Below are 24,412 nucleotides of genomic sequence, written 5' to 3'. Positions count from 1 at the left end.
ATGTTCCTCCAGCACCAATACCACAGCAACAAACTTCTACTCCATTTCAGCAACCCCCTCCCAGATTGGATAGCAGCAGTAGCAGTGGTGGAAAGAAAGATTACTTGAAAACCAGAGGAAAATAGTTTAAGAAGTTAGGGAGCAGTTCATCTAGCTCCAGTGGTTCCCGACAGAGCCAGAGTAGTACAGGAGTCTATTGCAGAACTTATGGAGGGAGACATCCCACAGAGCAATGCCAAGGAGTATTTGGTAGTTGCAACATCTATAGACAGCAGGGACATTTTACCAGAGTTTGTCCACAGAGAAGTTCTCAAAGATCCCAGGGAGCCGAATCATCTGGATCAGTGGCTCACACTGATAGACGATCATCAGCTGTTCACTGCTTCCAACCGCCACCGACTACTACTCAGTCACAGCAGAGGCCAGGAGGAAGCCAGACTGTTAGCCAGCCTCCGAGACAGCAGGCCAGAGTGTTTGCTTTGACTGAAGAACAGGCACAGGAAGTACCAGATGATGTTGTTGCAGGTAACTGTTCTTTATGTGGTTATCCTGCTTACGTATTGATTGATACGGGTGCGTCCCATACATTTATTTCTGATCAATTTGCATTGATTCATGCATTGCCTGTTGAGTCATTATCTGCTGTAGTATCTGTCTCTTCACCTTTGGGAGAGGTTTTATATCAGTGAATTCTGTGAAACATTGTATGCTACAGTATGACGGGCATGAGATTGAGTTAGAATGTATTGTACTTGGGTTGTCTGATTTTGATTGCATTATTGGTATTGATATGCTTACCAAGTACAGAGCTACCGTAGATTGTTTCCAGAAGATTGTGAGATTCATACCTGATATGGCTGATGAATGGAAATTTTACGGTAAGGGTTCTAGATCGAGAATTACTTTGATAACTGCATTATCTATGACGATTATTACAGAAAGGAGCAGAGGAATTCCTTGTGTATTCAGTAGACGTACAGAAATCGAGCCCATCATTGGCTGATTTGCCAGTTGTATGTCAGTTTGCTGATGTCTTTCCAGATGAGATTCTGGGTTTGCCTCCCGTCCGAGAGATAGACTTCAGCATTGAATTGGTACCAGGTACAGTTCCGATTTCTAGAGCTCCGTACAGAATGGAACCGATTGAACTGAAAGAATTGAAATGTTTGACTAAGTGATAATAAATTATTTATGAAAATATGAGATAAGAATTATATGAGCTTTGATATTCAGATGTAGAAGTTAGTTTTTGTGTTAATAATTAACGGTATTAAATTTGGGATGCTAAGTGTTAAATTTAATATCTTATGAAGGTAAGAAATAATATCTATTAAGAAATTTATATTATTTTTAGGTCTTTTCCTTATGAAAAAAAGTAAGATATTGATGGACATCGAGAAAGTGTAGCATACATAATAAATTCTGACTCTTCTTATAGTACAAAAAATTAAAAAAGAGATTTGAGGAGAAACACATCCAACGAAAATTGTTTGTGTTAAAGCATGCTAGGTTCATAGTCTTGATTAAGGAAAGATTTAGCAAAAGAAGAATTGTTTGAGGAATTATTTTCTTTCGTACAAGTTTGAAAAAAATTTTAACTAGGTTATAATTATTGGGACTTGTGTCAATAGGCTGATAAGGAGTTATGTTCTAAGATTCTATATTGGTTTTAAGTTTTTAGATAGTAATCGTGATAATTTTAAGATAGAATAAAATAAGTATGGATACACATATATTCAGTGCTGATTTTATTTAGTGTACTTGGGAATCAATTGATTGGACAAGAATCATGTAATTGTAGATTGTCGGGGTAAGAATTTCAAATTCTAATCCAAGAATAATTCGTATTCCATGGCAAGGATAAGGAACATAAATCCTTCCTTTCTGCTTCTCAGACCTAGAAAACCATGGAGTATGGCGAAGAAGTCTAACTAACAATGATCAGCGAGGTAAATGACAAAGTTACTCTAAAGATAGAAGATATTCCGATTATTTGAGAGTTTTCGGACGTCTTCCCTAAAAAATTTCCTGCCATGATTTCTGATTGTTAAGTGGAGTTTGAGATCAACTTGATCCCTGGGGGTGCAACGATCTCAAAAGCACCATACCAAATGGCCCCAGCAGAGTTAAAGGAACTCAAGGAGCAACTCCAAGATTTGCTGTATAAAAAGCATATCTGACCCAGTGCATCTCTGTGGGGAGCCCATGTACTATTTGTAAAAAAAAGATGGGAGTATGAGGTTTTGTATCGACTATTGTAACGACCACGGGCTTTCCACATGCGTCATTACTCATAGGACTCTCCACACCAGGTTGGTGGAGTGGTAGCTCCCCAACTCTCGAACCCATGACCTCCTGGCATAAGTACATAGTTCAAAGAGACTTGGTACCAGTTGAGCTAGTACTATAACGGTCATGGGCCATGGCGCCAAGATCTATATAAGTCCAGGAGGTATTGGGTTCTAATCCTGGGGAGGCAAAAACTCCAGTGCCTCTGCTAGATAAGTCCTATGCGTAAAGGTGCGTGGGTGTGGGCCGAGGCCCATGCTATGCCATGGCCCACGACCGTTACAAAAAAAAGCGCCTTTTATTGTAACGGTCATGGGCCATTGCATAGCATGGGCCTCGGCTCATACCCTCACACCGTTATGCATAGGACTTATCCAGCCCGGGCACTGGAGTTTTTACCTCCCCAGGATTAGAACTCAAGACCTCCTGGACTTATATAGATCTTGGCAGCAATCCTGGTACCAATTGAGCTACCAGGATTGCTGCCAAGATCTATATAAGTCCAGGAGGTCTTGGGTTCTAATCCCGGGGAGGTAAAAACTCCAGTGCCTGGGCTGGATAAGTCCTATGCGTAATGGTGCATGGATATGGGCCGAGGCCCATGCTATGCCATGGCCCATGACCGTTATAAGTACTAAATGTGACACCCTAGCCCGTTTTAAAAAAATAATAAAATTTATAATGCGGAAGCTTTAAAAATAGACTTGGAGGAAAGTATGAGCTTTAAATATTTTGGCAGAGTTTCCCCGTAAAAGGAACTCACCACCTGTCTCAAGCAATAAAACCAATACATCATAAAAATTCCAACAACTAATATATAAAGTTATACAAAATCAAATGTATTGCATTTGATTACCAAAATAGTTTAGTAATGTTTAAAATCCCAAAATATCAAATGTTTTACAACAAAAGATATTCACCACTTCAACCATTTCAAAACAAAATAAATTCTTAAACATCCATAGACAAAATAATCATTTAATCCTTCCTCAAAGCTTGACACATTTCCTTCTTCTGTCTTGACACCCCGTCGTATCAGTCTCGGTTACCTGCATCTGCATTCATGAACATAACTGAAATGAATTATAAAAACTCAGCAAGTTGACATTGTAATAACAAATACATATACCATATTGTAAACAAGGAATCCGTATCATTTCTTAAACTCAGTATGCCATCAGTCAATAAAATTCATAAATAACAATTATAAGATGGCATTCCATAAAACATCATTTTCTTTTCCTTTGCATGGCATTGATAGGTCATCTGTCGATGGTATACATGTATGTCTCAGTCAAAATCAGTCACAGTACATGTCATTATATTTATCAACTTCCGTCATGTGAGTTTAGAATTACCAAAGGTAACACCACTATACCATATAACCATCAAGCCATAAAAACATTCATTGAAACATTTTATCAAACACATGGTGTGCGTGCTAAAACCTTAGCTCTTTTACTTTGCCCTTAGCATCAATTCCATCTCTTTTCAATATATTAATACATACAATATATATAATCAATGAGTTAAAGGAGCTAAAATCATTTAAAACATCATTTATCATATACATAGTTCATAAGATGCATTCAAATGGAAAAGTCTACTTACAACCCAATACACAAGTGGTTGCTAAGCTCTTGAGGGATTCCTAACACACAATAATAATAATAATACCATCAATTATTATATTATCAACCTTACCTCAACATTCAAACCAAACAACTTCACGCACTAACCCAAGGAAATAAGCTTTCTTACCTTGCGCCTAAAGTCTTGAGGAGAAGAACTTCTAGTCTCCAAGAAAAGATTAAGGCTTCAATCAAATATTAATGTCTTGGAAGAAGTTGGATTGAAGGAGAAATGAGGAACCCTAGCTTCCAAGCCAATGGAGAGAAGAGAAGAAATAAGGAAAAAAAAGAGTAAAAAGTGATCTCATTCGATTTTATGCCTTCCCAAACTTATATGTATGATTTTGATAAGTGATGAAAATGATTATGTTTTCGAAGGATAAGAGTTGGTTGTGACTGACGATATATGTATACGATGATATGATTGGAGATATCGTGATGGAAAAAGCCCCAGATGGAGCCCGACGATCGTATTTCCATTGACATGCTATGATGATATGATAGACCAAGGCTCAGTTGATGGGTGAGAGTGTCGCTGATGTCCCCGCTTTCCGATACCGTGGTTATGCGTAGATGGATCCATCGAATAGAAATGATACAAAAGTCACAACTAATTAAATGAATTCAATAAAAGAAAATGTATACGTATATGATGATATTATGAGACATGTTTTGACACATTATGCTATTATACGACATATTTAGGTTTATGCTCATGAAATGTATGTTGATTACAGTATTTTTCACTGTTGCATGTTATGTATATGTACTTGCTATTAACGTTACAGGTGTGCTGAGTTTTTAAACTCATTAGGTATGAATGATGTAGATGAGCTTTTCGATGAGGAGACTGGAGGTGATGGCGAAGCTGGTGGCGCACGTTAACCCGAGAACCTTGTATTCTTCCGCAAGAATATGATTTTATGGGAATATGTTTAAACCATTTTTTTAAATGGTTGATGATTTTATTTTGTTGAGGGTTTTGACAGATTTTAATACGCTTGATGTTTTATGTTTTTAAACGGTAATTGTTTAGGTTGGTTGCTCTTTTCATAATTTTAACTGTAGTTATTTTATTCAGCAGTGGGTTGATTTTACAAAATGTATGTTTCGAATTTTATGTATTTATGTATGCATGATTTCGGCCATTGCATTAAAAAAATGTTCGGCATAATTTTAAAATGAGCAGACGTTACAGTAATGAATTGAAATTAAATAATCAAATTTAAAAAAAATCTACTAGAAAGAAAACAACTTGGTCACTTTTGTGATCAAATTGGTATTGATCTACCCAATAAGGGAAAAAACATAATAAATAAAGGTGATAGATTTTATAGAAAGAAGAGACATGTGTTTGATAGACAAAAAGATAGAAAACATAAAAGAAAAGAAAGCCGTGAATCACGGAAAGCAGAAAGAAACGAAAAATTTAAAAAATATAACAATAAATTAATTATTTGCAGAAAATGTAATAAGCCTGGACACTATGTTAATCAATGTTGGGCTAAAACAAAAGTTAATAATTTAGATATAGACGATAATCTAAAAGAAACTTTATTTAAAATATTAATGGATTCAAATTTAGAATCTGATTATTATTCTAATCTTTATGACAACACTTCAGAAACTGAATCTTATAATTCAAAAGATATCATTGATATTTGTTCTGAAAAAGAAGATTGTGATGGTTGTATACACGGACAATCTTGTATAAATCCTATAAATAATATTGATAATCAAATGATGAGTTTTATAAACTTATTTCTCAATTTAAATATCTTAATGTATAAATTAATAATAATATTTTTGAATTTTTAAAAATAATTAAAGATTCTAATTTAATTAATAATATTATAGAACAAATAGAAAATACTCCCTCAACTACTAATTAAACTAGTAATGCACTACAACAGGATAATCAAACTTATTCAATGAAAGAAATTAATAAACTCTTGCAGAAATAATATAGTCAACAAAGTCTTGTTACTATACAAGATTTAGTTAAAGAAATAAATATTCTTAAAGAAAAATACAAAATTATACAACAAAATAATTTAAATATAAATAATAGAATTTTTATTATTGAAAATAGTAAAGAAATATTTAATGAAGATAATAGTTTAAATACTGAAGAATTTCATAATATGTTATTTACTAATTCAAATCAGCAATATTTATTTGTCTTAAGTATGATCATATCTCAAAAATGGTATATAAATATTATCTTGTTAACTGATAATTCTTATAAGAAAAATTTTATAGCTATGATTGATAGTGGTGCAAATTTAAATGTTATACAAGAAGGATTAATTCTTACTAAATATTTTCATAAAATTGCTCATTCACTTTCTCATGCGGGAGGAAAACTTTTAGAAATCAATTATAAATTACCAAAAGCTTATATATGCAAGGATAAAACTTGTATTTCTACAATTTTTTTATTAGCAAAAGATATTTCAAGTCAATTAATTTTTGGACTTCCTTTTATATACCAAATTTATCCTTAACTTTTGTTAATGAACAAGGAATTATAGGAACTTTTGAAAGAAAACTTATTTCTTTCAGTTTATAACTAAACCTATTAATAAAATACTAAATGAATTACAGGAAAATATTGATAGAAAAAGATTTCAAATAAATTCCTTAATGGAATACTTAAAGGAAGAAATAAATATACTAACTATAGATATAATTAAAAATCCTAAATTAAAGGATAAAATTAAAATTATTCACAATAAATTTTCTTTAAATATTTGTAATGATTTTCCTAATGCTCTTTGAAATCGAAAAAATCATATTATTTCATTACTTTATGAAGTTAATTTTAATGAAAAGGACATTCATACAAAAGTTAGGCCTTATCAAATGAATTCTGAATATTTAGAATTATGTAAAAATGAAATACATTCTTTATTAGATAAAGGTTAAATAAAACGTTCTCAATCTCCATGGTTTTGTACTAATTTTTTTTTTTTAGAACATTTTGAAGAGGAAAGAGTAGTTCCAAGATTAGTCATAAACTATAAACCTTTAAATAAGGTTCTAAAATGGATTAGGCATCCTATTCCTAATAAAAAAAATATTTATTAGATAGACTTGTTAGTGCCATTATAATTTAAAAATTCGCTTTAAAATCAGGATTTTGGCAGATTCAAATAAAAGAATCTGATAGATATAAAACTGTTTTTAATGTTTCAATAGGACATTATGAATGAACAGTAATGTCATTTGGCCTTAAAAATGTTCCTTTAGAATTTCAACTGTTGGGGATCGATATAGAGTTTAGAGAGGGGTGAATAAACTCTCTCATTTGTTGGTTGATTTTGCAAATGGTGCTAGAATCCTGTAAGAGATTATAGCTTATCTTGTTCAAGAGTAAGTACAGAAGATCACAATAATAGGTACCGAAACGATCCGATGGAGTACGGTGAAACACAATAAAACCGTAGGCAGTAGAACAGTGGTTGTTTTTGGAAGTTCGAAGATAAAATCTTCTACGCCTCCTCTTCTTCTGTTTCCAGAAGGTATTACTAAAAGACTTTGGATATTACAATACAACACTTGTTGATAAGTGCAATTTATTGCACTTTTATTACTTGTTTTTAACTTGGAATTTTGTGATTCTTGAGCAGGTTTTATGTGATTTGTTGTTGTTTTTGTTGTTGTAGTTTGGAAGCTTAGAATGAGAGTTTGGAGTATTAAAGTGTTGAATTGGAAAGTGCAAAAGATAAAAAAAATACAGAGGCTATATCGCACCCGCGCTCATATTTACACTGCACCCGCGGAGTAACAGCGCACCCGCGCTAAATCCATACCGCACCTGCGCGCGCACACCAGAACCAACACCGCACCCGCGATAACTTCTTGACCGCACCCGCGCTCCTTGCAAGACAAAATCCGGAAAATCTGTATTTTTGTGTGCTGCGCATGGAAGTCCAAGATTTTGGTGTGCTGCGAATTGAGGCTTGTCTGGGACTATAAAAAGACATCATTTACTTACCATCTAGGGTATGGGGGAGCCAAGGGAAGAGTGGAGGATGCTGCTAGAAGATTGAAGACTCAAGTTCATCAAGTTCTTGGGAAACCTTTTGCACAACTCGGGGGACGGAATCAGCATTTCAAACTCTTGTTCTAAGTTCTTCTTTCTTTTATTTTTCAGTTGATATGTCTTGTTTTAAAACCTTGTTTTTTTGTTTTGCTTGTGTTATTATGAATTAATTTTTATTTCTAGAGGAAAGATGGAACAAAACTAGAAATCATGTGTTAGAATCTATGAACTAAGCTATTTAAGTTCTTCATATTGTTCATTTTTATTGTTCTAATCTTAATGCTTTCAATTTATTGACCATAATTTGAATGATTTATATGTTTACAATTTATCACTCGGAAGAGTAAATTATAAACAAGAAATGAGAAAAATACATCAATGGTATTTATAGAGTTCAGAAGGGCCTATAATGCTATCGAAGTCCATAGAGAATCTAGTGCTTGATGTGTTATTTATTTGTAGATTGTTGATGGGAACGTTGCAATCCATTTTTAGATAATTACAGTCTACTTAACACTTAGGAGATGGAGTAGATAATTATAGGATTCTTGGCTAATGAATAAGAAGCATTTTATAACATAGCTACAAGAAATTACACATGGTGGACAGTTGCGTGAAATCGGACCTCTAGATCTTTTATTCCATTGTTAATTGCTATAAATTGGTGTTACATTTAAATCCATTTTCAATTTAGTTATTCTTGCAAACAAATCTTTTAATTGATTATTCCAAATAAAGTCGAGACTATTTTAATCACAAATACTAATATACATTTATATACACATTCCTCGTTGGATTGACACTTGTACTCAAAAATACATTTTACTATAACTTGACGTCGTGCGCTTGCGAGCAATCAAGAAAACACGCAACAAGTTTTTGGCGCCGTTGCCGGGGATGTTTATTTTATATTTATATTTGTATTATTACCAATTAGTTTAGATTTTAATTTAGAGCTGCTTTTATTGTATTACATTAAACATTGATTTGTTTCTTATCTTTGTTTGACAGTGCATGCGAAGATCGCAAAATCTTGACTTGCTTATCTTTGATCCCGAGATCGAAAGAACCACAAGAAGATTAAGAAAGGCAAGAAGAGAAGCGATTCAAACAATGGCTAACAACAGAGATAACGAAAATCCACCCCCTGCAATACCCATCAGAGATCATTTTAGGCCGGTACTAAATGCTCATTATACGGGCATAGCACGAGGGACTATTAATGCAAACAACTTTGAGCTCAAGCCCGTATTGATAAACATGGTTCAACAGAACCAATTTGGGGGAGCCGCTACCGCAGATCCTCATCTACATCTCAGAACATTCCTTGAAATCACTGACACGATAAAGATAAATAGTGTTCCTGATGATATAATTCAATTGCGCTTGTTTCATTTTTCTCTTAGGGACCAAGCAAGAGGATGGCTCCAATCACTTTCTTTGGGGAGTATCACTACATGACAGAAGTTAGCAACCAAGTTCCTTGATAAATATTTTCCACCTGCGAAGTCTGCACAATTGAAGATTGAGATAAGTACTTTTAGGCAGACTGACTTTGAGCAATTATGAGGCATGGGAACGGTATAAGGAGTTGTTGAGGAGGTGTCCAAACCATGGTTTTGAAGATTGAGTACAGATTGAATTGTTTTACAATGTTTGAATGGACAAACAAGAGGCACTGTGGATGCAGCAGCTGGTGGCACGATATTTGCCAAATCACCTGATCAAGCATATGATTTGCTTGAACAGATGACCATTAACAGTTATCAGTGGCTGTCTGAGAGGTCAGGAGTAAAGAAACCAGCTGGAATTTATGCCGTAGATCCTATTACATCATTGACCGCACAAGTTTCGGCTTTAACAACTCAAATTGCAGCTATGAATAAAGCTAGTACACCAGAGGTTGAAAATGCATCGGTTGTTATTGTAGAACCACATATTCCTGATGAGGCTCATTATATCAACAATAGGAATTTTGGTGGATACGGAGGATATCGAGGTAACCCTCCCCCTAACACTTATCATCCTGGTTTGAGAAATCATGAGAATTTTTCATATGCTAATAATAAGAATGTTTTGAATCCTCCACCGAGGTTCAATACATCGAAGGGGGAAGGAAAGCCTTTACTTGAGGATCTAGTTGGGACATTTGTTGCTGAATCTAGTAAAAGGATGGCTAGGACTGAATCTCGTCTTGATGGCATGGAAACTCACATGGGAAATATGGGTGCCACAATGAAATCATTAGAGACACAGATTGGACAGTTGGCTAATGCATTGAGAGATCAAAATAGAGGTCAATTCCTAAGTAATACTGAAGTGAATCCAAAGGAGCAATGTAAAGCTGTAACTTTGAGAAGTGGAAGAGAACTTGAGGTTAAAAAATCCAAAGAGAAAGAGGAAAATGAGAAGAGAGTTGAAGAAGATGAATGTGAAAATGGAAAGGAGAACAAAATTGAGGAGTCTCAGATTGAAACTGAAGTTGAACGGATTCCTATACTGAAACCGACTCTTCCATACCCACAGAGATTTAGGAAGAAGATTATTGATGATCAATTTGAAACATTTTTGGAGATTTTCAAGAAGATTCACATCAACATTCCATTTGCTGATGCTTTAGAGCAAATTAGAGCAAATGCCAAACTATGCAAAGTTCATCAAAGATGTGATGTCAAAGAAGAGGAAGTTGCAAGAGTTCGAGACAGTGAAGTTGACCGAAGAGAGCAGCGCCATTCTTCAAAAGAAGTTACCACAAAAACTAAAAGATCCAAGGAGTTTTACTATTCCTTGTATTATTGGTAGTACTTATGTTAATAAAGCTTTATCTGATCTTTGAGCGAGTATTAATCTTATGCCATTTTCTGTTTATAGGGACTTGGAGCTTGGGGAGGTAAAACCAACCACTATAACTTTGCAACTTGTAGATAGGTCACTCACCTATCCTCGTGGAATTGTTGAAGATGTTTTGGTAAAAGTTGACAAGTTTATCTTCCCTGCCGATTTTGTAATACTTGATATGGAGGAAGATCAAGATGCTCCATTGATTTTTGGGCGACCTTTCTTAGCCACTGGAAAAGCATTGATAGATGTACACAAAGGAGAACTCACCTTGAAAGTTGATGGGGAAGCTGTGATATTCAACATATATAAGGCTATTAAAGGTAACGACGAGATAAGTACTTGTAAAAGTATTGATATAATTGACTCTTGTGTTGCTGAGATTGGTATAGGTCATACAGTAGAAGATCCATTAGAAAGATGTCTTTCTAGTAATGTCAGCAGAGTTAATGATGATGATTGCGAATTGAGAGAGCAACTTTTAGCTCTTGAAAAGTTGCCAAAGGTGAAGGAAGCTGCACAGGAGAAGTTGGAAGAAGAAAAATGTTCAGAGATAATACCTTCATCCCCTGTTTTGAAGGAATTTCCAAGCCATCTTTGCTATGCTTTCTTGGGTGAGAAGTCGACATATCCTGTTGTTGCGACTTTGATTGTTGCACTCCCAAGAGCAGGTTGTCCACAAGTAGTATAATTCGGTTAGTCCGAATATCGTATCCACGGGGAAGCTAAGGTAATTACAAGTCCACTACAATATCTTTTTGTTTTTTTTCTTTTAATGGTTTGAATCTTTAATTGGTAATTTTTAATTGTTCAAATTTTAATTTAAATAGTTGAGATTAAAGGATCCACTCTTGATATTTTAATAAAGTTAACATTAATGAACATTATTGAAATCCACTTAATAAAATGGTTCCAATATATATTAAATAATCATATTTATATTATGTATATAATATTATTTTATAAGTATATAATATATACCAAAACTTGTAAATGTTGTCAAGTATTTATTGTGCTATATATATATTTGTCAATACTAAATCAAGGTTCCAACTTTAAATGTTTGGTAAAACCAAACAAACATTTAAATGGTACCAAAAAATTAATATTATGATATATCATATATAATAAATCAAAGCATCCACTTTAAATGGTTGGTAACACCAAACTAACATTTAAATAATTCCAAGAATTTAGTGTAACATATAGCAACAATAAATCAAAACTCCCACTTATAAGTAGGGTATAATAATACTTAAAGAAATAAAAATAACATAAACAATAAATAATTATTAAATAATATAAAACATAGATTCTTACCTTTTAATAACCTTATTATAATGCCAAGAGTTTAACCTTTTCATCTCAACTTTGGGAAGTTAGCTACACATTATTCAAAGTGTAAAACTTTGAATATGAATTTAACATGCTAATTATATTTAAATGAAGAAATAAAAGAAAAACAAAGAGAGAAATATTATGAACTCAAAGGTTTGTTCAGAAAATGAGGGATATCTCAATACATTACAATGCACCCCTATTTATAGCCAAATTCGGGGAGACAACCACAAATAAAAAATTATTTTTTACACATAAGTCTTCATTGGTGTTCCAAGAAATTAATATTTTAATACACATCACTTTTGAAAATCTTCCCATCCGAATTTTCTTCTCCACATAAAATAAAATATGTAGATATTTGAGTTGTTTGAATTGTGGTATTTTTTTTAACCATTTGACCAAGTAATTTGAGAGATATGGTCAAAATGCTAGAGCATGGTAAAACTGCCACTTCTTTGATAACTTTATTTGTTGCTTAATTTGATCCCACTTGTGAGAAGATTTTTATCTCATGCTTGCCACCAATATTGTAGATATTAATATCAACTTTCTACAAGTCCAAGAATCATCTTAATCTCATTTGCAACGCCAAGGTTATTCTTGTTTTATCGAACCTGTAAAAAAATAGTAAAAACTTATAATTACACAACAACTTATATTTTATACAAATTATTAAAAAACATATAATATTTAAACATTCAATAAAACAAAAACTATAAATTTATATTATAAAACATTTAATTAATATACAATTTTTTTATCTTTATCACACTCCCCAACCAGCTTATTGCTAGTCCCTAGCAATTTAAGCGTTAATAGCAACACAAAACATATTGATTAATTTAAATAGAAATGTAATCAGAACTATCCAAGTGTTTAAATTAAATTTGAAAACTGTCAAAGTTATATCAAGATCATTATAATTATAATTTATGAAATAATCTGAACTGATCAATTCAAATCTTATTTTCAGGTAGTTAAATGTACACGGCCTTCAGAAATTCCTAGTAAGAGCCTCAACTCCATATCCTCACAGGTTAATAAGTGTTTCAATTTATGGGAATGATTTCTCTCATTGAGTTGGAATACAGATAAATGCTCAGAAAAATGGTTTACAGAATGCAGATAGACAAACGAGCCAAACTAATCAAAAGATAGGAAATCCATTGACTCAAAATCCAGTTGTTCTTATTATATATTTTTTTCTGATCTTTTTTTTACATCAAAGAATCAGAATAAGTTTATGCTTCTTGACCACATATTTATTTAATTTGCACAATGTATTTCTCCCCTTCTTTCTTTTTTTTTTTCTTTTTTTATTTATATTTTTATGATAGATAAATGGGTCGTAGCATATAACTTAAAAATTAACATAGATCTTCAACATCTTTCTTTTTTTTTCTTTTTTCTTTTTTTTTCAGGAAATATCAATTTTTTTTTTCGAAATAAGAACTCAAGATCTAAATAATAGATAGCCTCTCTGATGATCAATAAAGACTCGCAAGCTGTTTTCTTAATCCTCTCCACTCACTCACAAATATGTGTGAGTTTAAAAATTTTAGGCACTCTTATCAGATATATCTTGGACCATATACTTTAATAACTGATTTTATCACAATGGTTAATCATTCAAAAAGATTTCATAAATCATATTTTTAAAGTGATCAAAATATTAAAATTGATTTTTTTTCGAATAAAAATTTAAACATCCTTAGATAGATTATTAAAATTTCTAATATAAACCTTTCAAACGCGTAATGTATGATATTTTTGCAAAAATTACTAAGATACAAACAATAAAAATGTTTTTATTTTAAAATAATTTTTTTAAATTTTTTAAAAAAATTTTAAGTTGTTCTCCCCACAATCAGAATATTACATTGTTCCTAATGTCAAAATAACTATTAATAAAGAGTACATAATGAAATAGATATCACCTGAAATTTTATTGAAGATAACAAACTGAAACAAACGCAAACCAATCCACGATTTTTGAATCAATGATCCAACTTTCTTTTCTTACTGCTTGATTGCAACCAATTGATATTTGTTATCATCAGATCAGGCTTATGAACAAAAGTTTCCAAATCATCAATTAATTGGTCGGTAGTCAAAGCACAGATGAGCATCCGTCGTGAATTTTCTGAAATGAAATTCTGTTCCACAGCTTTATCAAGAAATGTCAACAAACTGTCATAATAATTATTGATATTCAAAAAGCCCGCAGGTTTATTATGGATATTAAGTTGTGCCGAAGAAACAGTGTGAAAAATTTCTTCTAATGTACCAAAACCACCTGGTAGTGCGATAAAAGCATCAGAATTTTCAATCATTTTGGTGATTCTTTCATACAAAGAAGAAACTTTTAATTCCTCCCCAATCGTAACACCTGTAATATTTCCTTCAGCTAAAGCTGTAGGAATAATACCCAAAACCTGACTACCTCCAAGATGAGCAGATGTTGAAACAGATCTCATTAACCCAATATTACCTCTCCCATATACCAAGTGAATTTTTCTCTCAGCCAATATCTTTCCAAGATTATTCGCTGCTTCTACAAATACTTCATTTTTTCCAGGACTCGACCCACAAAATACACAAATATTTTTCAATGTTTGTGCAGAGGATCCAACCATGTTTTTACTTTCTTTTTGGTCATCGAAAATAGAGAGAAAGATGAGAGATTTTATAGGGGTAATATGTTATCATGACAAAACTATGGGTCATAGCTGTAAGCAGGATAAACAGTAAAAATAATAATGACACACATGCATATAAATAGTAGTGTGATTGTGGCTCACAATTTTCCTCTGGTTTTACGTCCAGAAACGGCTTCAACGCCTTCTATGAGCCGAGGATATGCTTCCCATCCAATTTTCTTATAAATTGGCAAACAGGGTCTTTTTTAGTCGAATTCCCAAAACTATGGCGCTCATCTTGAAATTGTTTCCATAAACGGAGAAGTTCAATATGCACATGTCCACTCGAATGCATCTCAAGAGTCAATAAGATGTTATCTAAAGACTCCTTACTCAGCCCATTCTTAATGAAACCAATTTTATCTTCTCTGTTATTAGAAACACATCCCAAAGATCTACATCGTTTGTCACAAGTCCATCTTGCACACTTATGACAAACCCCTAATCTTTTGTCCCTTCGTTTTTTCGCATAAGTGCAATTTCCTAATCCAGGCAAATAACGAATGAGCAATGATTGTGGAACTTCTCCTCCTAATCGGACCTTAGCTTCTATTACAAGACGAATATCTTCTGGAATTCCTTTTTTCATTAGCAATCTCAATCTTTATACCTACCTGCATAAATTTTTCTTAGAACATTTTCTGAAACAGAGGGAAAATATTTACAAATTTTTGAGAGATTTTCATCCATTTTGAAAAGAAAAGAAATGATTTTTTATTTTTGTATCAGCAATTGTGGGAAACTGATTTAACCGACTATCAGAGTCACGAAGTACCGTTATCCGCCATTTAACCGGGAAAATAAAAAGATTCAGGAAACCTGAAATAAAAGGAAATAAAATTAAATGCAATATAAAAATTTAGGGATCAGAAAGGGAAATAAACTCTTTTTGAAAGATTTCATTTTCTAAAAATGGTTTAAGCCTTTGTCCATTTACTTTAAAAACATCACCATTTTTAGGATTTTCAATATCCACAGCTCCATAAGGATACACATGCTTTACAACATATGGGCATGTCCATTTTGATCGTAATTTTCCTGGGAATATGTGAAGTCGAGAATTATAAAGCAAAACTTTTTTACCAATCTCAAAATATTTTCTAAGAATTGTTTTATCATGAAATGATTTGATTTTTGCTTTATAAATCCTTGAATTCTCATACGCATCATTTCTGAGTTCATCAAGTTCATTAAGTTGCAATTTGCGCAGTTTGTTGCAATCATCCATGCTTGAATTAAAAGTTTTGATCGCCCAATAAGTTTTATGTTCCAATTCCACAAGCAAATGGCAATGTTTTCCATAAATCAACGTATAGGGAGACATATTCAATGATGTTTTAAAAGCTGTTCGATATGGGCAAAGTGCATCATTAAGTCGCAAAGACCAATCTTTTCTATTTGAGTTAACAGTTTTTTCCAAAATTTTCTTTATCTCCCTATTATCTAATTCAACTTGTCCATTTGTTTGAGGATGATAAGGAGTAGTTACTTTGTGAGTAACACTATATTTTTTTCATTAATGAAGCAAATGGTTTATTAACAAAGTGAGTTCCCCCATCACTTATCATGGCTCGAGGAATTCCAAATCTACTAAAAATATTTTCTTTCAAAAATTTGATGACGATTTTTTGATCATTTGTTCGACATGGAATTGCCTCTATCCATTTGAAAACATAATCAAGTGCAACTAAAATATACAAGTATCCAAACGATGGTGGAAAAGGTCCCATAAAATCAATTCCTCAACAGAAAAAGATTTCAATTTCAATGATAGGATTCAAAGGCATCATGTTTCTTTTTGAAATCGCACCCACTTTTTGACAATTTTCACAGATCTTGAAGATTTTGTGGGTGTCTTTAAACAAAGTGGGCCAATAGAATACACACTGCAAGATTTTTGCAGCCGTTTTCTTTGAAGAAAAATGTCTTCCGCACGCTTCTGAATGATAAAATTTAATGACACTATTTACCTCATTGTCGGGTATGCAACGTCGAAAAATTTGATCTGGACAATACTTGAACAGATACGGATCATCCCAATAAAAGTTTTTTACCTCATTCAAAAATTTTCTTTTATCTTGGGAACTTCATTGCGGTGGCATTTTTCCTGTCACAAGAAAATTTACTAAGTTAGCAAACCAAGGTGTAGTAGTAACTGAAAATAGATGTTCATCAATTATCGTTAATTGGTATCATTTCACAAGATAATCATGTTACTATTCTCGATAAATGATCGGCTACGACATTCTCGGTTTCTTTTTTATCTTTGATCACAATGTCAAATTCTTGGAGCAACAAAATCCATCGTATCAGTCGTGGCTTTACATCCTGTTTGGTCAACAAATATCTAATAGCAGAATGATTAGTAAACACAATAGTCGTTGATCCAATCAAATAAGAACAAAATTTATCTAATGCAAATATTACAGCAAGTAGTTATTTTTCAGTTGTGGAGTAATTTATTTGAGCATTGTTTAAAGTTCTACTTGCATAATATATCACGTAAGGCTTACCGTTTCTTCTTTGACCCAGTACTGCACCGACTACATAATCACTCACATCGCACATGATTTCAAATGGTAAAGACCAATCAGAAGGTTGCATGATAGGAGCTGATGTTAAATGTCGAACGATTTTATCAAAGCATTTTGACATTCTTGAGTCCACTGAAATGCAGTGTCTTTTGTTAAGAGGTTACAAATGGGTTTAGAGATTGAACTAAAGTCCTTTATAAACCTCCTATAAAAACCAGCATGTCCCAAAAATGAGCGAATTTCTTTAATGGTTTTGGAGGGGGTAAATTGGCAATGACATCAACTTTGGCTTTATCAACTTCAATTCCATGAGATGACACGACATGTCCCAAAACAATCCCAGAAGTAATCATGTAATGACATTTTTCCCAATTTAAAATAAGACCTTTTTCCTCGCATCTTTTTAAAACTTTTTCCAAATTTTCAAGACAATTATCAAATGTATTCCCAAAAACAGTTAAATCATCCATGAAAATCTCCAAACAATTTTCAACTATGTCGCTAAAAATGCTTAGCATACATCTTTGAAATGTTGCTGGGGCATTGCATAATCCAAATGGCATCCTTCTAAATGCAAATGTTCCAAAAGGACATGTGAATGTAGTTTTATCTTGATCTTCGAGTGCAATGGGAATTTGATAATAACCTGAATATCCATCAAGAAAACAGTAGCATGGATGACCTGCTACTCTTTCTAAAATTTGATCCAAAAATGGTAATGGAAAATGATCTTTTCTAGTGACGTCATTTAATTTTCTATAATCAATACACATCCGCCAACTAGATGGGACTCGACTCGTTAACAATTCACCTTTTTCATTTTTTATCACTGTGATGCCAGATTTTTTTGGAACTACTTGTGTTGGGCTTACCCACTTACTATCAGAAATAAGGTAGATAATCCCAACATCAAGTAGTTTGAGAACTTCAGTTTTCAAAACATCTTTCATGTGTGGATTTAATCTCCTTTGTGGTTGTTGAGATGTTTTTGCATTTTCTTCTAAGTGAATTTTGTGAGTGCAAATTAGTGGATTAATGCCCTTGAGATCTTTTAGTGTCCAACCAATTGCATTTTTATGTCTTTTAAGCATATCAACTAATTTACCTTCTTGATCACTTGCTAGTTTGGAAGAAATTACCACCGGATATGTTTCATCTTCTCCAAGAAATGCATACTTCAATTCTTCTGGCAAGGGTTTTAACTCCAATATGGATGGTTCGTCTTTGTTCTCATATTTTGCCTCAAATTCTTTCTCTGATCCTGGTAACGAGTGATACCTGATAAAAATCATCAAGATCAATTTCAATATTTTCTTTAATAGTTTCAATTGAACAAATATCTAATTGATCACGAGTACTCCCTTCTTGAATGTTTTCTTCCACAAGAGTTTCAATAAGATTTTCATCTTCACTTTCATCTCCTTTGTCATGTGGTTGCTTACAAAGATTAAAAACATTAAGCTCCAAGGTCATGTTACCAAATGACAACTTCATTATTCCATTCCTGCAATTTATAAGAGCATTAGAAGTTGCTAAAAATGGACGACCCAGAATTACCGGAATTGCATTACAAGCTTCGATAGGTTGTGTATCTAAAACTATGAAATCGACAGGATATACAAAGTTATCAACTTGGACCAACACATCTTCTACCATACCTCTTGGCACTTTAACAGATCTATCGGCAAGTAAAAGTGTTACCTAAGTAGATTTTAACTCGCCTAGATTGAGTTCTTGATAAACTGAATATGGAAGTAAATTCACACTAGCTCCAAGATCAAGCAAGGCTTTCTTAATATTTCGTTCTCCAATTTTACATGAAATAGTAGGACAACCAGGGTCTTTGTATTTCAAAGTATCATTATTTTGAATGATTGCACTTACTTGTTCGGCTAAAAATGCTTTCTTTTTCACATTCAATTTTCTTTTCACGGTGCACAAGTCTTTCAAAAATTTTGCATATGATGGTACCTGTTTTATTGCATCTATTAAAGGAATATTAACTTTTACTTGTTTAAAAATATCATATATATCAGAATTCAAATTTGATTTTTTTGTATTTTTCAATGCATGAGGGAATGGTGGTCACACTGTCTGTCGAACCTCATCTTTGCAAGTTATGGGTTCCACTTCCTTACCCTTTGGAGTTGATTTATCATCATCTTCACAAGGTTCAAGAATGGATTTTTCCACAATCTTACCACTTCGAAGGGTAATAACAGATTTTACCTGATCCATCGGTTGAGTTCCAGAAGTTCCAGTTTGTGAATGATGATCATTGGGATTAGGCTGTGGTTGTGAAGGAAATTTACCTTTTTCATGAACATTAAGTGCAGATGCAAATTTAGCAAGAGTATCTTTCAAATCTGTCATGGTTTGAGCAGTTTGAGTATTGATGGACTCTTGCTTTGCAATGAAAGAATTCAATATATCTTCCAAGTTCCTTTTAGGTGGAGGAACATACTGTGAATATTTTTGAAAATTTTGTTGATTTTAGAAATGTGGTTGTGAAAATTGTGCAGCATTATCATTCCTCCAACTAAAATTTGGATGATTTCGCCAACCTGGATTGTAATTTTGAGAAAATGGTTCAAAATTTGGCCTTTTGAAATTGTTCAAAACATTGGCTTGTTCATGGAGACATTCTTTAAAAGAGGGCAAAGTGGACAATCTTTTGTAGAATGATCACTTGTATCACAGATGTGACACGCAATTTCTTGAACAAATTTTAATTGACCATTCTTTTTCAATTCAAGTGCCTCAATTTTTCTTGCCAAAGAGGTAAATCTAGCTTGGAGATCATGTTCATCTTTGAGGGTGTACATACCTCCACCAGATGTAAAGGGCCCGAAAATTCTTACTTTGAAAATTTGCGGAAAATTAAAAATTTTCTTTTTAAAAATAAATGGAGTGCCTCATTCATAAAATCAACTGATAACTTAAGTTCAATGTTTAAAATATAGCAGCGGAAGAAAATAAAGTTTGCCGAAAATAACAATTTAAAAATATTCAACAGCTGATAAAATGTCTGAGCATAAAAAAGTGGCAAGTGCTGAAACTGAGGTCCTCGGGTGCCACTACTGCCAACCCAAGCTGGCTCACTGGTCCCCGCCCTCGGCCCTGGCCTCATCAGTACCTACAACAATCAAGTCTAGTGAGCCTAAAGACTCAGCATGCAAATATCGTAGGTAACGAGTAAATACTGAAGTAAAATGTGCATGGGATAAAATATCATGTCATGAGGCATACTGAAAAGAACTTGTACTGAGCAATTATAATACGTGCATAACTGAACTGAAATCATAGTAAAAATGTTTGCTCCTTGGAGCCCTGTACTGAAATAACTGATAAAAATTTTCTGTTGAGATTATGGTCTACGCCTGTGGCCCCTGCACTGAACTGAACTGATCGGTAACTGGCTACCGGGGAGTATCAAACTGAACTGAGCTGACCGGTCACTGGCGACCGGGTGGTACCAAACTGAACTGATCGGTCACTGGCGACTGTATAAAATAATGCTCCCATAATAGTGAATTGACCACAAGCCATATTGCATAAATCTCAAAAATAAGTATTTTCTATTTTCATGCACGTAATATAATTAAATGGCATAATGAAAATATCCTGTATATTTTACCAACTGGATTGGATCGCTCCCAGGCTCGCTGCAACCTAAATATGCCATGAAAAATATGCAATAGCTTATACTTGACCAAACTATGCAATTAAGTTTGAAAATGCGACAATTACGTCTAACGACTTCGTATTTAATCATGACTCCGAACCAACCCGAACCGACACTGAGCTGACGTATAGTCATGATTAAAATACGCTTAAAATTATGAACTAATGCTCCTAAAATGATGAGGGTCGAAATCTAGGTGAAATGGAGGCCAAAACAAGAAACGCTCTTTCGAGAGTCAATTTGGCACATCGCACCGTAAATTCTCGTACGACCTCAAAAATGAACCGAATCACGAACGGTCAAAAACACGACCTTCTTAACTTGATGAGGCACTGTCCAGTCCAAGGCCACAGGCTAAAAGCCAACCAAGAACTCAAACGAGCCTCCGAACCAACACAGAAACTTGCTGTAAATTTCCAGCAGCTATACCATCGCGTATCTTGTGTTGTTTTCGAGACTACCGGCCATTGGTGCGTGAACCACCTACCAGAGACTCTTACCAACATCCCAAGGAATGATTTGAACCATGGCTAAGGGCCCTAGGCCAGTCACAATCCTCACCATTCTAGCTAAGGGCCCGAGGCCAGTCACAATCCTCACCATTCCAGCAACCAACCAAAAGCTCTTACCGAGGGCCCTCATCCGTGCGTGTGTGGTGTTGTGCTTCGCTTGCTGTCTCGACTCGTTCCAGTGGCTATTGATTGACCATGGCACGATCTAGACATTTAGGGGCATGGTATGAACCGTGGCTAAGGGCCATAGGCCAACCAAGATCCACACCAAACCAACCAACTCGAAGTACATTTGCTGTCAAAACCGAAGGGGCCGAGAGGGGAGGGGGCTGTTCTTGATGTTTTATGTAAAAACCGATGAGCCATGGACCAAGCAACCAAAAGGGCGACTTAGTCTCGTCTTAGACATGCTAGGGGAGTGATCTAACCATGGCTATAGACCCTTGGGGTAGCCAAGATCAGATTCAATCCCTTGACAGAAAAATCTGAAATTTCGAAGCACAAAATGGCAGTGGAGGAATGTTGCTGTCATTTTCGGTTCCATCATGCATGGGGCTGATTTGAATGGATCAACATGGTCCTAATGCACCCTATTACATGTCTAGATGTCGCCTTGGGAGCCAAGAGTCGAACCATCCACCTGAAACCACTAAACAAGAGGAAACGTGAAGCTTGCCAAGGAAAGTCAAAAAAATCTGCACCATGGTTTCGAAAATATTTGGACATGCATCTCGTTTTTTTTTTTGATAAAACATGATCACATACTGAAAAATAATTGCTAATATGACTTGATTGAGGTTTGAAAGAATCTAAACATGCCTTGGTTATCGTTTGAAATAAAAACGAAAAGAAGAGACGATGCGGCGCGGAGGAGTGGAACGCTTCTCTTGTTTCCTTGCTCTCGATTCTTTCCTCCTTTTTTTTTTTTTTTGGCTATGAAACTCACGTTTTTCACTCTGAAAAGGGCTCTGATTTTCGAAATAATGGAGGGGGGAGTGATGGTTAGGTTAGTGAGGGGGAGATCCAATAATAAAGGGATGCAAAGGTATGACCAAGTCTCCCTCAAATTCAAAATTTGAATGTGGTTTAATATCAAATGGGTTGATGGATGCATCTAGAAGGTGATGGCCGATTTTTAGCTTGCTAATGTAGACTAGGATAAGCTCTAATAATTAATTAATTAAAGTTGATTACCAATAGAAAAGGTTAGCATGCTAAAAGATGACAAAGAATTGGTCAAATGATGAGTTGGCAAATGAATTATTTGATCAACAAAAAGGGGTGGCCGAAATTTAACAATTAAAAGGGAAGGGAAAAATGTTATCTAGCTAGTAAAGTTATAATCCTTAAAAACCTCACTAATCCCTAATTAATTTAGTGAATTAACCCTTAATTATTGGAACTTAAATGAACTTATTTCTTAATCACCTCAAGTAATTAAATTAAATCCTCAAAACATCCTTTTTAACTTAAATGAACTTACTTGCTAGCTAAATTAACTTCTGGAAATATTTCTCGAATCTTAAATTCTATCTCAAAACTCCAACTCCAGTTCGGCCTCACTGAAATGCTAAAAATCAAACTACTGCATGAAATAATAAAATAATTAACTTCAAAGAAATGCCTTTAAAATAATCATGCAATGAAGTCAATTAAATTTTAAAAAAATCTAGAATTATGCATGGCTTATACGTAGACTTATTTACGGGTTCTACAATCCTTCCCCCTTTAAAAGAAATTTCGTCCTCGAAATTAGAACTCACCGAATAACTCAGGGTATCGACTTCTCATCTCCGGCTCAGACTCCCACGTAGCTTCCTCCTCTGAATGGTTGAGCCATTTGACTTTGACTCGCTTAACCAACTTGTTCCAAAGTTTTTTCTCCTGCCGGTCTAGGATCTGCACTGGTCTCTCCTCATAAGACAGGTTCGGATTAAGTTGCAACGGCTCAAAGTTCAGCACATGCGAAGGGTTAGCCATGTACTTTCTCAGCATGGAGACGTGAAAGACATTGTGTACTCCGGCCAGATTCGGCGGAAGAGCCACACGATAGGCAAGCGTCCCAACTCTGTCGAGGATCTCAAACGGTCCAATGAAACTCGGACTGAGCATCCCTTTCTTCCCAAATCTCATGACACCCTTCATAGGTGCCACTTTAACAAATACATGATCGCCCACTGCAAACTCTAAATCTCTCCTCCGCTGATCGGCATAACTCTTCTGTCGGCTCTGAGCAGTCCTCATCCTATCACGGATCTTGACTACTACATCGGCTGCCTGCTGAACAATCTCTGGACCCAACTCTGCTCTCTCTCCTACTTCATCCCAATGGACAGGAGATCTGCACTTGCGGCCATACAGTGCTTCATACGGAGCCATACCTATAGACGACTGGAAGCTGTTATTATAGGTGAACTCAACCAATGGTAAGTTTGACTCCCAACTCCCTGAGAAATCAATGACGCAAGCACGGAGAAGATCCTCTAAGATCTGAATAACTCGCTCTAACTGCCCATCTGTCTGCGGATGGAAAGCTGTGCTAAACAGCAACTTCGTACCCAAAGTCGAATCCAAACTCTTCCAAAATGAGGAAGTAAATCTGGGATCTCTGTCAGATAAGATCGAAACTGGAATACCATGGAGTCGAACTATCTCTCGGATATACAGCTCTGCATACTGAACCATGGTGAAAGTCATCTTAATAGGCAAGAAGTGCGCTGATTTGGTAAGACGATCTACAATCACCCAGATAGCATTCGATCCTCTGGCTGACCTCGGCAATCCGGTCACAAAGTCCATGGGTAACATTCTCCCACTTCCACTCGGGAATAGGGA

This window comes from Primulina tabacum, chromosome 6 (assembly GCF_025594145.1).
Source record: "Primulina tabacum isolate GXHZ01 chromosome 6, ASM2559414v2, whole genome shotgun sequence".
Taxonomy (NCBI): Eukaryota; Viridiplantae; Streptophyta; class Magnoliopsida; order Lamiales; family Gesneriaceae; genus Primulina; species Primulina tabacum.
Note: the sequence above shows the minus strand (reverse complement) of the source record.